The sequence below is a fragment of the Camelus ferus genome, chromosome 5 (assembly GCF_009834535.1).
Source record: "Camelus ferus isolate YT-003-E chromosome 5, BCGSAC_Cfer_1.0, whole genome shotgun sequence".
NCBI lineage: Eukaryota > Metazoa > Chordata > Mammalia > Artiodactyla > Camelidae > Camelus > Camelus ferus.
Genome location: NC_045700.1, coordinates 53,786,881 through 53,800,576, shown reverse-complemented (window position 1 = coordinate 53,800,576; position 13,696 = coordinate 53,786,881). Strand labels below are relative to the sequence as shown.

The 13,696-nt window shown below is 38.5% G+C and overlaps 1 protein-coding gene across 6 annotated transcripts in view; it reads left to right on the top strand.

Moving 5' to 3' along the window:
• Positions 1–13,696, top strand: part of PDE1A (phosphodiesterase 1A) — a 300,999-nt gene that overhangs the window by 211,622 nt on the left and 75,681 nt on the right. The window lies entirely within an intron of this gene.

Below are 13,696 nucleotides of genomic sequence, written 5' to 3'. Positions count from 1 at the left end.
ATAGGAATTTACTAAGGGATATTTACTCATGAGACAAATATTTACTGAATATGTGAAGTGAGTACCAGACACCCTGATCATCAGAATCAGGAGTACAACTGTGCAGATAGATGGTGGCTGGAAATGAGTCAAGAGCTGGGAAGGTAAACCTAGGAACAAGGGCTGATGCTGCAAATAAGAACAGAGAGGGTCAGAGTTTGGGAGAGAAACCCAAGCACACTGACAGATTACAAGAGGACCCACTAAGTAATGGCAGTAAATCATAACCAGAAGGAGTAGCTTGAGGTAACAATTGTAGAGTCAAAATTCTGAACCAGATGTGGTTGGACTTGCTTTGCGTTAATGAGTTTAGTTGCCTGGCAAAGCTCCCCGTGCCCATACTCAAGGACATGGCTTCTAACAAAAGGAATTCAGATTAAAAATGTCTGGAACGTACTAGATATATGGGCATTAGAGCTCAGAAATATGGTGCCAGTTAGAGATGTGAATTTGGGGATTATAATCCAGAGGTCTCAGATTTTTTTTATTTGATGCTCGATTTTGATTTCAATAATCAGAGATCCTTTGCTATTCCAATATGTTTCATATCCTAAAGATTTTGAGAATGCTCAATGAATGTTTACTTATTTAATCAATCTCTCCTGGCTGTCACTTTCCTCTGCAGTCAGCTTTCTTCAGACTGCTGAGTTGTTCCTCTGCAGGTCACCTTTTTTTCCCTCAAGTCCAGCAATCCACAGGCTGGTACTGCTCTCAAGCATGAGCTCAGTCCCTTCCTCCAGTTCCCCAAACTGAAGTTAGAATCAGCTAGAATCACTATTACTGCTGTAAGACCTCTCAGAACACACAACTCAGCTCCTTCCATAGAGATCCCCTACCAGGCATCTCTCTGCATCCTTGAAGGTCTAAGCCCATCATGTAAAGCCACCTTACCATCCCCAGGGGAGGGGCCTTTAAACAAGTTTTCCTTTCCTAAGTTCAGGATCTCAAGCTTCAAGGCAGAGAAGAAGGAAGCATGCTATCAAAATTAATGTCAAGTTGTGCAGTCATCTCCAGGATCAACACGTATGCTCAAAAACTATGCAGTCTAAATCCTCATTTAGAAAATGACATTTTTCTAAAGGACACAGAATCTGCAATGATGTAGCTGTGCTCACAATGAAGACAATCGTGTACTTTACTGTTCAGGATTGTTTAGCCTCTTGAAGTCACATTATTCCAATCTTCTATATGCCAGAGTTGAGCCTTCACTTTATTTTTGTGTAACTTAAAGACCTACTCAAAAGATTTTTCATTAAACAAAAGAGCAGTCTGCCTCTAAATGTAGAATAAAGCCTCTACAGAATAAAACAAATTATTGTTTGACTTTTCAAATGTCAGTTTTTCTCATTTCCTGCAGTTAAGGTTTCAAAAACTCTTGGAGTTCCATCTCCAGTAGGGTCACCATGTTATCCCAATAACTAAAGTCAAGGGAGAGAAGTCAAGAGAGATGAAAGTGCCAAGTAGAGGTGTGGAGTGACAGGGTAGCTAAGGAGAGATGTGCTGAACGCAGCATTTAAAGTTAGGCATGGAACTACTAAAGAGGATCCTCGCAGGAAGTGTTGATATAGAAGGAAGAGGCATATCTGAAGAATATGGAGCAGCAAAAGTCAGCGTAGAGCAGGGCTGGTAAAAAGTGTTAATTAGATGCCACTGGGAGAACCACTGGATGCAGTTAGGAGATTCCTGATGCCTCTGGAGTGGAGTTTCACAAAGAGAAAAAGCTACCAGCTAGATTATGGTAGCATGAGGAATTGAGGTTGAATGGCTCTGGAAGAAATTAGTGTGGACTACTTTTTCAAAAATTTTCTAGTAGGAAAAAGCAGAGATAGAACAGTCTGCTAATGGGGACATTTATATATATATATATAAAAAAATACTTTTTTTTTTTTTAGAAAGGAAGGCTTCTATTAGCCTGGAAATAATTTTAAAAGAGATTCAGGTTAAAGAGAAGTAATACCTATAGAAAGATTAGGTCAAGAAGTTATTCTTAAGAAGTTATCTAGAAAAGAAACAAATAGCCAACCACAGGTGGAAAATGTAGATGAAGATGTAAATGTAGATGAAGATGGAGCTAACTAATGCACAGCTAAGGGTCTTAAAATAAGCAAAACATTGAGTAGCACTGTAAAATCAAAAAGATTAGTTAGCATTGATTTTAAACTCAGTGCTCAGCATGGGTTAGAGTGTGACAATAATTTTTATCAAAATATAGACTGTGGGCTCTAAAACTGAGGGATCATTACAATGTGGAGAGAAACCCTTTGTGGTTAATCACTACAATCTGCACGTCATGATGGCATTGACTTGGGTGTACTCCTTAGACATTTAGAGCCAGAGGAGGGAAGAAGGGTAAAAGAAAAGAGCTTCATTAATATTTCAATTGTAAGTGACATGAAACCCAACCAAGCCACCTTAAAGAAACTCTCGTTGCTGAAATATTTATGGCTAGTGCACACAAGCACAGGTGAGTCAGGACAAAAATGACATCAAGGGATCAATCTTTTTGTTTTGACTGCTCAGTTATGACCTCCTTCTGAAGCTTTGGGTGGTAGCAAGACAGTGGCCCTATTTCCAGGCTTTACATCCTCACACATTCAAATCCAGTAGGAATAAGAGAGCAGTTCTTTCCCAAAGGCTCCAACAAACACACTTTTCCTATTTCATTGGCTCAAGTTAGGGAATATACTTATCCCCCAAGCAATCATGTCCAGAGGAACCAGGTATACAAGTTCAGTGGTCAGGAATCTCATGAGGCAGGTAAGAGGTCAATTTTATTTAAATCACATGCCTAAGAAGTGAGAGTGGAAAAGCGTGATTTCCTAAAACAGCAGCAGCAAGAACAACAACTATGTCCTTTCTAAAGTGAAAACTAAAATGTTTATGTTAGCACCCCATGCAGGGGGACCTGGATCAGGGTCTGTGTGGGATGTTGAGCGACTCCTGTCCTGGGTTTGCCCCTACTAATGATAATCCTGTGGGCAAGAGATTTTTTTTACTCTAGTTACTGGTTTTCTTACGTGGAGATGAAGTTACTAGTCCCTTCCTGTTCTGGAATTCCATGGTTTTATCCATGGCCCCAAAGTCCCACGTAAAGATCTGTGTATGCCTAAACTACTCTGGCCCCTAGCAGGGTGACCAAGGCTGCTGCTTATATGCTTAGTTGGGAAGCATTTATAAATATGGGCTCTTGTATTTTTTTAGAGTTGTTTCCATTTGGAGGTGTCCCTGAGGAAAACAGTTTGAAGGGTATGTGCTAAGACATTGCTGGAGCTCAGTGAATCATTAAAAAGCAAATTATGATTTTTATGAATTCCATTTTTATGGTGTGAGTTGTAGGGAGGGGTGGCTGTTTGGAGTGCTGTGTTTGTAGGCTGTTCTCACCCTGTAGATGGAGTGTGAAAACCAGGCTTAGAAAAAATTGCAATATATTTTGGTTGATTTTCATATTTTCTGCCATCTGTGGTGTGTTACTTTCTGCAAACTTTCAAATACAGCCTTACTAGTGATAAGGGAAAAGAAGAAATCTGACCAGATCTTTTGAGAAATGACTGACATAAAAAGTGCCACATATTATGCAAAACCTCACTATTGTGCTATTTTGGGTCAATAAAATATAAATGAATATTTCCTGGATTTGAAAAAGATATAATTTTTAATATTATTTCTTTCTAATGATGATATGAATAACAATTAAGGTTATTTGACAGTTAATTATATACAAGGTAATAGTTTATGCAATTTGCGTATATGATTATATATAATTCTCAAAAATTCTATGAATTAGATAAATATATTATTCCACTATAAAGTTAAAAAAATTGAGACATAAAGTAATTTACTTGCTTAGAATCATATAATTATTGAGTATCAGAGACAAGTTCAAACTGAAATGGAGTATACCCAATGACAATTCTCTTTTTCCTTGCCAATAGAACCCTTTTTTCCCCTCAGCTATTCACTCTCCTCTGCAAAGTCAAGGGATTCAGGGGAGACCAATCCTAGCCCCAGGCTCGGGATGAGTGTATCAAACCAGTAATTAGTCCCAAATTCCCTAACCAGTGAATCTCGACATGGACATGTGTTATAATTCCAGCCAGTGAGACTAATGCGGGTTTGGCAAAAGATTTCCTCTCCATAGAAAAGGAGTTCTGTGCATTTGGCCATTGTATCTGGGTATGATGCTTGAAAATGATACAACGATCTTGCTACAAGGTTAGAGCTAAACCTAACACTAAAGTTGGCAGCATAGAAAGATGGAGGAAACCTGAGTCCTTAATGATATTGCTGACCTGCTGATTTAAAAACAAAATCCCTACTGGAGTGTACCTACCTTTAGCTTTCTTGTTAAGAAAAATAATAAATTCCCCTGCTATTTAAACTACTTTGGGTTAGGTTTGATGTCACTTGCTATTGGGAACATCCTTACAGCCACATCGGTCTGCCTTGCTCCAAAGCCCATGTTCTTAATCTCTAATCCTTCTAGGTAGTCACCTTGTTCTAATAATAAGTCCTAACACAAATACTTATTACCTAAGATAGCTACTTAGAATTTACAGTCTATTTTCCTATAAAAAGATAAGAGGCTGGTTCAGTTTCCAAGGTAACTCATAAAACATATTGATTCCATGATACAGTTAAACAGCATAAGTTTTCTTGGGCAAGAATCAGGTACTGAATGTTAGAGATTTAAGTTTTTTTCTTATTAAATAAAAGGGTATTTCCTTACTCTTTACTATATTCCATCAGCAAGCCTACCTCCAAAGTATATTTTGCTCAGTCTACTCTCCATCTCTTTTCCCTCATCACCACCTACATTAGCCTAGTCTGAGTCACCATTATCTTTGAGGCTATGTCTCGACATACATCAACCAATTCTGCCCTGGGATCTTGCTGTCCTCCAGGTTTCACCCAGGAGTGGGGCTGGGGGTGGAGCGGGGCATCCAGCATTCTTCAGCTCCAGGATCCTAGAAATGTATTGGGGTGCTGTTTCTCCCCTCAGTGTTTGTCTCGGTTTGGAGAATATCAGATTGGACTGTATTCCTCTTCAAGATCTCTTCTGTCTTTCTTTCTGACTCCTCTTGATAAACCTAGAGCATCTTTGGACAATAATAGGAATGGAAACTCTGCTCTGATTCATCAGATATTTTTCCATTATCTTTGGGCCTTTCCTCCCTCACTAGAACTTAGATTTTGAAACAGTAGTTTTCCCCTCCCCAAGTTATTGTGTGCTATACATGACTTGACTCAATGAGTGAAATCATGGCTGACTACATGGACAAAGGGCCAAGTAACAGGAAATTTTTTTTTAATTGTGATACCATCTTTGTACACATGAAGCAGGACCTGACTAAAAATGCTAATATATATAACATATACATCAAAAAAACCCAAAAATGACTTTATTCCTCACCTATCCATTGTAAATATTTGAATATTTTATAACCTCTGAGACCAGAGACTATCTGCCTATATTTTTATACAGTTATTCCTTTATTCAGCAAATATTTATGAAGGACATTATATACATTGATAATTATTTTGCTATTCTGTTTGGCTACTGCTAACTTCCTCTTGTCATTGTCCCTACTATTTTGGCTTCATAGGTTTAGAAAGAGATATATTCCTTGTCTTCCCTCACATTCCTATCCTCCAAATATGCCCCAGCTCTTCTTAGTATCCATTCTCCACCCCTGAGAATTTGACTCTCTGTATAGCACAGTGACTATAGTTAATAATACTGCATTGCATTTTTGAGAGTTGCTTAGAGGATAGATCTTCAAAGTTGAGAAGCTGACTCTTTTATTTTCAATTAAGTAACATACAGATAATTCTTACTTGTAAAATCAATATAAAAGGTTCATTAATTAAGATACCTTTACAGAGATTCTTCTGCCAGTCCCTCCTGTGTTGTTCACCAACACTCTCCATCTCTGACAGTGAAATAAGGGGCATATGGATATCAGCAGTACTGCTAAATCCATATTATGAAAGAGGATTGAATCTTACATTCCTGGAAGAGATTTTCCATTAATTGGCAAGCTATGAATGGATGAGAGTTGTTCTCCAGCTTGAATGTTTATCAGCATCACCTGAAAGCCTTGTTAATTCAACAGATCTTGAGTAGAGCTCTTGAAGTTCCAGTTCTAACTAGTTCCCATGTACTGCTGATTCTGCTAGTCCAGGGACCACACTTTGAGAACTACTGTACTGGAGGATGTCAAAATGAGAGTACAAAAAGAGAGATGTGGAGAAAAGTGTTAGAAATTTAATGATTAGAATTTCAAGGTCTTATCAAAAGAATATGGTCCAAATATTGCCCCCAGTTGCATATGAGATGACCTCTTGCTGAAATGCCTCCCCCACACAGAATATTTCATCATGTAATAGGAGCAATAAGCCAGGGGTGCTGAATTGGAGATTAGAGTGCCTCAAGTAACAAGTCTTGGGCACAGAAGAGGCAGGCCTGGCCTTTGGTCTGTGGTGTGGTCACCTCTCCCAGATCTGGGAAAACAGAGCCTTTAGGCTTCATCTCTGGGTTGCAGCCCCACCCTTTTTTCTCTAACCTACCACTCAGTGATCCTTGGAAGGATACTTAGATGGATCCTGTAATGCCCTCCTCCATGTCTCATTCTCCTGATTAAAAGAGGAACTTCCTGCCCTGGAAAAGTGGCACAGGATGAAGATCAATACTAGATGTGTAAGTGGCTGGGAGTGTGCTGAAGGCTTTCTTGGTGTCAGACACTAAGTACTTTCTGTGTATTTACCCATTTTCTCCTCCAAAACCACCACTAGGGATACTATTATCATCTCTACTTTATTATTATTGTTTTGTTATTTATTATTCTCTATTTTATTGACAGAGAAACTTGAGATTCAGACAGAGGAAGTATTTTTTCCAGGACCACAGAGCTATTAGGTGATGAAGCCAGGATTCCAACTCCTGGGGCAGTTCTAAACACAGAGGTTGCTTATTAATCAAAAAAATTGGTAATTAGTGGAAGGTCAGGCTTTGAGCCTAAAGGAATGTTTTCAAAGATATTTTTGAGCTAAAAGGACTTCCTGGTGGGAAGCCAGGAGTCATCAAGAGAGGCCTGTGGCATTTTTCTGCTTCACCCGTTCCCTCATTTCCATCTCCCAAATGACTCTCAAAATATAATCTTGATCTTAATTCTCTGAGCAACTTAACTCCTTCTCAGACCCTCCCCCAATATTTCCTGGCCCTTTCTGCCTGTCCTGGGGGACGGCCCTCCTCTGACTGGACCTTTGCTTACTTAGGTGAGTACAGAGGAGGTGCTGAGCCCTCAATAGGCCTTAGCTTGGGGGAAAGCCACCTCTAACTTTAACACTCTTCTTTGTGGACCTCATTTTAGCCAAATTTGCCTCTTGGGAATAGAGCTAAGGTCAGCATAACTGACATCCACCCAAATGTTCAGTCTTCATAGTTACTCTGATATGATAGTCATCATCTCATAGTTTAAAAAGAAAAAAAAAAAAGATTAACAAAGCCAAAGGAAACATTGAACAAAACCTATCAAGTAGACAGAAAAAGAAAACTGCCAAAACTGAAACCAAATCAAAACAAAAACAAACAAAAAAGACTGTTGACATTAATTTGTGCGCCTGCCATTTTAGGTCTCTTTTGAAACAAAGCAAGGAATAAATAATAAATAAATAAATGTGCTTGGGTGGTGGCCTGGAAAAATTAATCCAAATGTATTTAGCACTCAGGAAGCAGGTTATTGACAAGTTGGAAAGACATTTCAAATATATTACCTCTTTCCATCCTGACATTTAATATATTGTACTTCAAAGTACCCTGAAATTCTACCATCCAGATACATTTCTCTCTGAGAAAAATGATTCAACATACCAGTCATGGAAAATAAATTAAAGCTGCTTCCAACCAAAAATTATCTGGTGGACCAAACTCCTTTAAAATTGCTTTGAGATCAGTTTTTAACCCTGAATTCCAGGATAGAGGTGGAATCGGGAATAATGATTACTGATATGTTTATTGTCTGAGTGTGAAGGTAGCCTGGGCACTTAGTAAGAAAAAACATACATTGAGGTGAAGGATAAGTTCAGCAGTTTAAAAGTCAGACTCTAAAATCAGATAGATTTGAGTTCAAAAATGACATGGCCATTTCTGGTTGTATGATTTAAGTAAATCACTTAAGGCATCTGTGTCTCAATTTATTCATCAGTAAAATAGGGGTACTGATAATAATTTGTATCTTCCTCCTGGTGGTATTGTGAGGATTAAATGAAGTAAAGTTTGCCTTCTTGCCTGGTTCATAGTAAGTAAGCAATAAAGTTAGCTGGCATTATCATCTGTTCTGAAGTCTAGGTGAAGCTTTGGTATTACCCTTAGGGGTTTTCTCGGTGGGGGAGAGTGCTGGCAGCTCAGAGTACAGGTATGTGTTAATCAAAGAAATAATACTAATGGACTTACCTATGAGGTAGCCACTTAACTTCCAAAGAATATCCATCCTGAAGAAAGATTGCCCTCTCTTAATTTCCACAGTCATCCCAGAAGGGCTCACTTGGAAGGTGATTACCAAGTATGAGTCTTCCACCTTTAGCCCAGAGCCAGTGGAACTGCTTCCCTGGCACAGTTCTCCACTTTAGGGTGCTCAACCATGGCCCTCTTTTGGTGTGCCCCTTCCTAGGGATGATAGGTCTTCAAGCCCAGGGAGAACTTGGAGCCCCTGCCTTTTTCCTCCTTCTGGGTACATGGACCCTGAAATTCTCTGCCCTGTCCAGTGTGCCCTTCTACCATATTCTGAGCACAGAGACCTCAGAGTTCTCTACCCAAAAGTCTCCTAGACTATCTTTGTAGTCTTAATGGGGCTCTCCTTAGCTCTTTCCTCCTAAGGTAACCCAAGACACTGTTGGGTTGTGTACCTCTCCATAAATGCAAAGAGTGGCCAAGAAGCAGCTGCTTTCAAAGCTGGATGGATTGATGGAGATTGTACTAGGAGGCAGTAGTGTCTACCTGCTCAGACAGTGAGCCTAAGCAGGAAGTTGGCAGGGGCAGAGGACCAGACACAGCCCACCAGCCCAGCCTTATCACACAAGGAGATGAGAATTCTCAATTTCAACCCAACTTGTGAGGCTTTTATGAAACTTATTAAAAGGTAGGAGGAGAGAACAAATATAAAAGTTCGTTCACCTGATATATAACTTTTAAATATTTAATTATGTGGTATTTGGGAGAAATGTGCTCCTACCCTGGGCCCAGCAGATATTAGAGCAGAATTGAATGGGTTAGTTGCTTGCTGAAGTATGTCCTTTATAAGAATAGTAAAGCAGGAAAAGAGAATTTCAAATTTGAGAAGCCAGTTTCCCCTAACTGCATCCAGCACTTGAATGTTAATACTTAACAGGTGTAAACGTGGGCACTGATTGCTGGAAATAACCACATGGGTACACGAGTGCAACCATTTTCCAAGAGTCCACTGTGGACAGAAATATTCTCACTGATATAATTGTAAGAGTCAGAATCCCATGACCTCTGCTTCCGTGGCCACCTCCTTCTTTATTCACTTTTCCTACAAACTTTCTAGTTCAAAATATAAGCCCTTTGGGAGTTGTGTCATCTGATTTCAAGAGAAAATTTGGAGTATAAATAGCTCCCGAGGATCAGTAGAGCACTGATTGGATGCAGGGTCGGTTTTCACAGCTTGCTGGCCCCTCATTGGCATGCAGCTCATGTTTGAGGAACCCTCACTTTCTGCTTTATTGTCACCATTGGGACTAAAAGAGAAAGTTGCATCAAACACCAGTTGAAGCATGTTTCAGAAGTCAACAGTGATAACATTTTACACATATACTGCTAATCGTTCTTTCTTGTGTAGTACCTTTTAAGAATTCCCAAGGGAAACACACCAGTAGTTCTTTTGTTTTGTTTTTTCATGTTGTAAGTTTCTGAAACACAAAGTCCATTTTTTAAGAGCACTCATGGAGCAAACAATTATGCTCACCCCACCATCTAAGCCTAGGATGAAGAGCAACTGATCTATTCGAAGCAAGATTCATTATAGTATTTGAGAAATTTATGTCAAAAATGAAATGAGGACAGACAGTAGTCCTATATGTTTTACATGTGACAATCTTATCTAAGTATTTAGATATCTTTGCATCTTAGATAAATGTGTAGAAAAATTGTTTCTGATAATTCTCTAACAAAAGCCCAGGATTGCTATTTTGTATTATACTGTCATTTTCATTCCTGTCCTATCTAGCATGGTCAAATGAAATCCAAAGAGCTCCTTGTGGTGCTCAGAAGTATGGGGCAGGTGTCAGGGAAAGGGAAAATGAAAAAGGAAGAAAAGAGGAGAAACATGTGCCGTTAAGTGTGTTGGCTTATTTTTAAAAATTTGTTTAAATATGTTTTATCCACTTGTCTTTTAACTTTCTTCTACCCAAACTGAAATAATTATCTTGAAGAGTCCACTATAATTTATTTATGTCTTCACTAGAAATTTCTTACCATACTCTATTTGATATATGATATGAGCATAAAAAAGTGAGTCCTTAATAGCAATACTGAGGTCCTTGGCTAAAGGCATGTAAACAATGCATACAATTTTTTAAAAAATGTTTCTTTCTTATGCAATTAATTCAAAATGCTATTTAAAATGTTTAATATCTTTTCCATGTCAAATATACATTTCCCCATAATTTGCTTCAAAAATTTTCAATAGATTGTTTAAGGGCAAATTAACATAAAGGCAGTGAAGAGATGATTGGCAATAGAGAATTACTGCCAGGATGCTGCTGCTCTTATCAATTAAATAATACGAGATTCTAAAAGACTAAAACTTCTTTTACCATCTCCATCCTCACTCCACTCTTCAAAGATAATCACTTGTAATAGTTTAGTGTAAGTCTTTCTAGATGTTGATCCTCCAGTCTGTGCCATGTACAATTATAGATGCTGGTGCTACAACAGTGCATAAGAACAGACCAACTCTCTTGTCTCTTTATAGTCTTCATAGGTCTTTATAGTCTAGTGGATAAAACATAAAATGAATAAACAATCCAATAAGCATATCAAGTAGTGGTAAGTGCCAAGATGCAGGATAAAGCAGGATAAAGAGATAGAATAAAGGTGTTCACTATTTGAGTAGAAGGGTCAGGGAAGCCCTGTCTGCCTGAAAACAGTGAGAAAATGATCCAAACAAGTAGCTTGAGTAAGAGATTCTAAGCAGAGAGAACAGCAAGTGCAAAGGTCCTGAAGCAGAAGCAAGCTTGGAAGATTTGAGTATAGCAATCAGACCAGTGTTGCTGGAGCAAAATGAGTAAGATGGAAATTGTTAAGAGATGAAGGTGGAGACACAACTTGTGATGAGCTACATAGGGTTGTAGGAAGTAGGCATTGATATGGTCTGACTTATACTTTTTTGTTGTTGTTTTTGTTGAAGGGAGGAGGTAATCAGGATTTTTAAAAAAAATTTTAACTTTAATGGAGGTATTGGAGATTGAACACAGGACCTCGTGCATGTTAAGCTCTGCACTTTACCACTGAGCTATACCCTCCCCCCAACCTATATTTTAAAAGAGGCTGACACTGGCTGGAAATTCTGGCAGGAGTAAATGTTGCAATCTTGAGTCTGAAGGTAGTCTGGAGGCAGAAATCCTTTTGTGTGGGACCTCTGTCTTCGCTTAAGGCCTTCAATTGTTTGGATCAGGCCCACTCACACTGTGGAGAGTAGTCTGCTTTACTCCAAGTCTACTGATTTAAATGTTAATCACATCTAAAATATACCTTCACAGCAACATCTAGACTGGTATTTGACCTAACAACTGCGCATCATAACCCAGCCATATTAACATATAAAATTAACCATCACAGAGGTATTTGTTGCTTTCTAAAGATTTGCTTTTTTAGGTATACAATAGAATATTCCATGCTTTTCTCTTTACACACTCTCTTCCTTTATTTCTGTATCCACTAATTAACCTACATCACTTTTTTCCCCCTAAGATTATATGCTCTTTCCTTCTCAATAAATGATATTGTGCATCATGACTAAGGATTGCCAGACTCCTGGGTACCACCTCCTATATGAACTTTCATTATCATATGCTAATTTTGTCATGTTTGATGATCTGTCTTGGATAACTTACGATTTTAGGACATACAGGCTTAAGGTCATCTACATCAAATTTGCAAAGGAGAAATCAGTAACCGTTAGTATGTGTCTGTCACTCTACTTAAAGCAGATAATAAAACAAGGCAGCGGTAGAATTCTTGGAGCACAGTGACATCACAAGATTACAACACAATGATTCCCATTCCACCTGTCCTGCTCTGTGGTTTTATTTGATCACTGTATAAGGAATAATAGAAATGGCATAGTCAGTAATAGAAATGGCATAAGCCCTGAAATTTTCCACCATGTAGAGTACTGTCTTGCTGCAGTTGACTAAGGAATCTAATTTTAAATGGGCAAAAAAAGAAAAAGTATATTTTGCTGTGAATTACGATGTCAATTTGTTAAGTGTAGATCAAAATCACCCAAAAGTAAGAGCCGAAAAACAATTAAATATGATTTAGGGTAAGTATTAATCAATGTTAACTTCCAGCTATGTCTTTTTGACTTCATACGTATGCATTTAGTTTCATAGCTCCAGCACTTAAGTTGTATATATATATTTTATAAGGTTTTTCACAAATGCATTCATGCTTATTTGATACTGTGAAAAATAAATATTGGCAAATGACTGTCCTCTGAATGTTCATAGAAAACAGTAGCACATAGAGGAAATCATATTATCTTGTGAGTCTCTTTTCGGTAGTTTTTTGTTGTTTGGATGAGCTTCCTGGTTTTTGCCCTTTCCTTCATCCCTGATGGTGTATGACTTGTTCTGGTGCCTTTAGGACACGCTGCCGTCTCTGGCTACCTTCTTCCCATCGGCTCATAATCCTTAGGCCTCACTGTGTGTGAAGAAATTTACCAAAGTGAATGGAACCCAAAGGTCAAAGCTAAAGTGTGCCCAAAATAGCTCTGAGTTATTAAACTGTTGCACTGACAAGGAAATAACCTAGTCAAGCGACAGGCAGAACTGGTCTGTGTTCTTGCTGGAGGCAAAGCTCGATTGTTCTGTAAACAGTCATTTTTGCATTTTGTAGAGAACCTCTCACACTCACTTGCCAGTTCAGGCCTTTGGGAAGTCCTGGATCACTGGAGCTGCCCGGCCTCAATGCAGCTATTTTTACTTGTCAGCCCCTTCAATGTTATCCATCTCGGGAGTGGCAGTGACAGCTTTCAGTTCCTGTTCATTTTCTCCTCACACAGTTGATTTCTTCACCTAGCAGTTCTAAACCCAGTAGACCCCCACCCTCAGGACAGCATTTGCTCTTAGCCAGAGGTGTTTCTTTTCCACTTGACATGAACTGGATCACCTAGCTTTCAAAATAATCCATTGTTTTCATTTGTCTTTTTTTTCACTTTTTAAAAAATCTGTGATGCTGATATCAAAATGAATATCTTTTAGAGTAAGTTATTATTTTCCTAAAATTTAGAGGTACTCATCAAATAAAATAACACATGTGAATGACTTTTGTAAACTCCAAACCCTTACTCATAGCATGTACTTTCTGTACTCAGTATACACAAGCTTGTTAGACACACCTTTTATAGCTTCAACC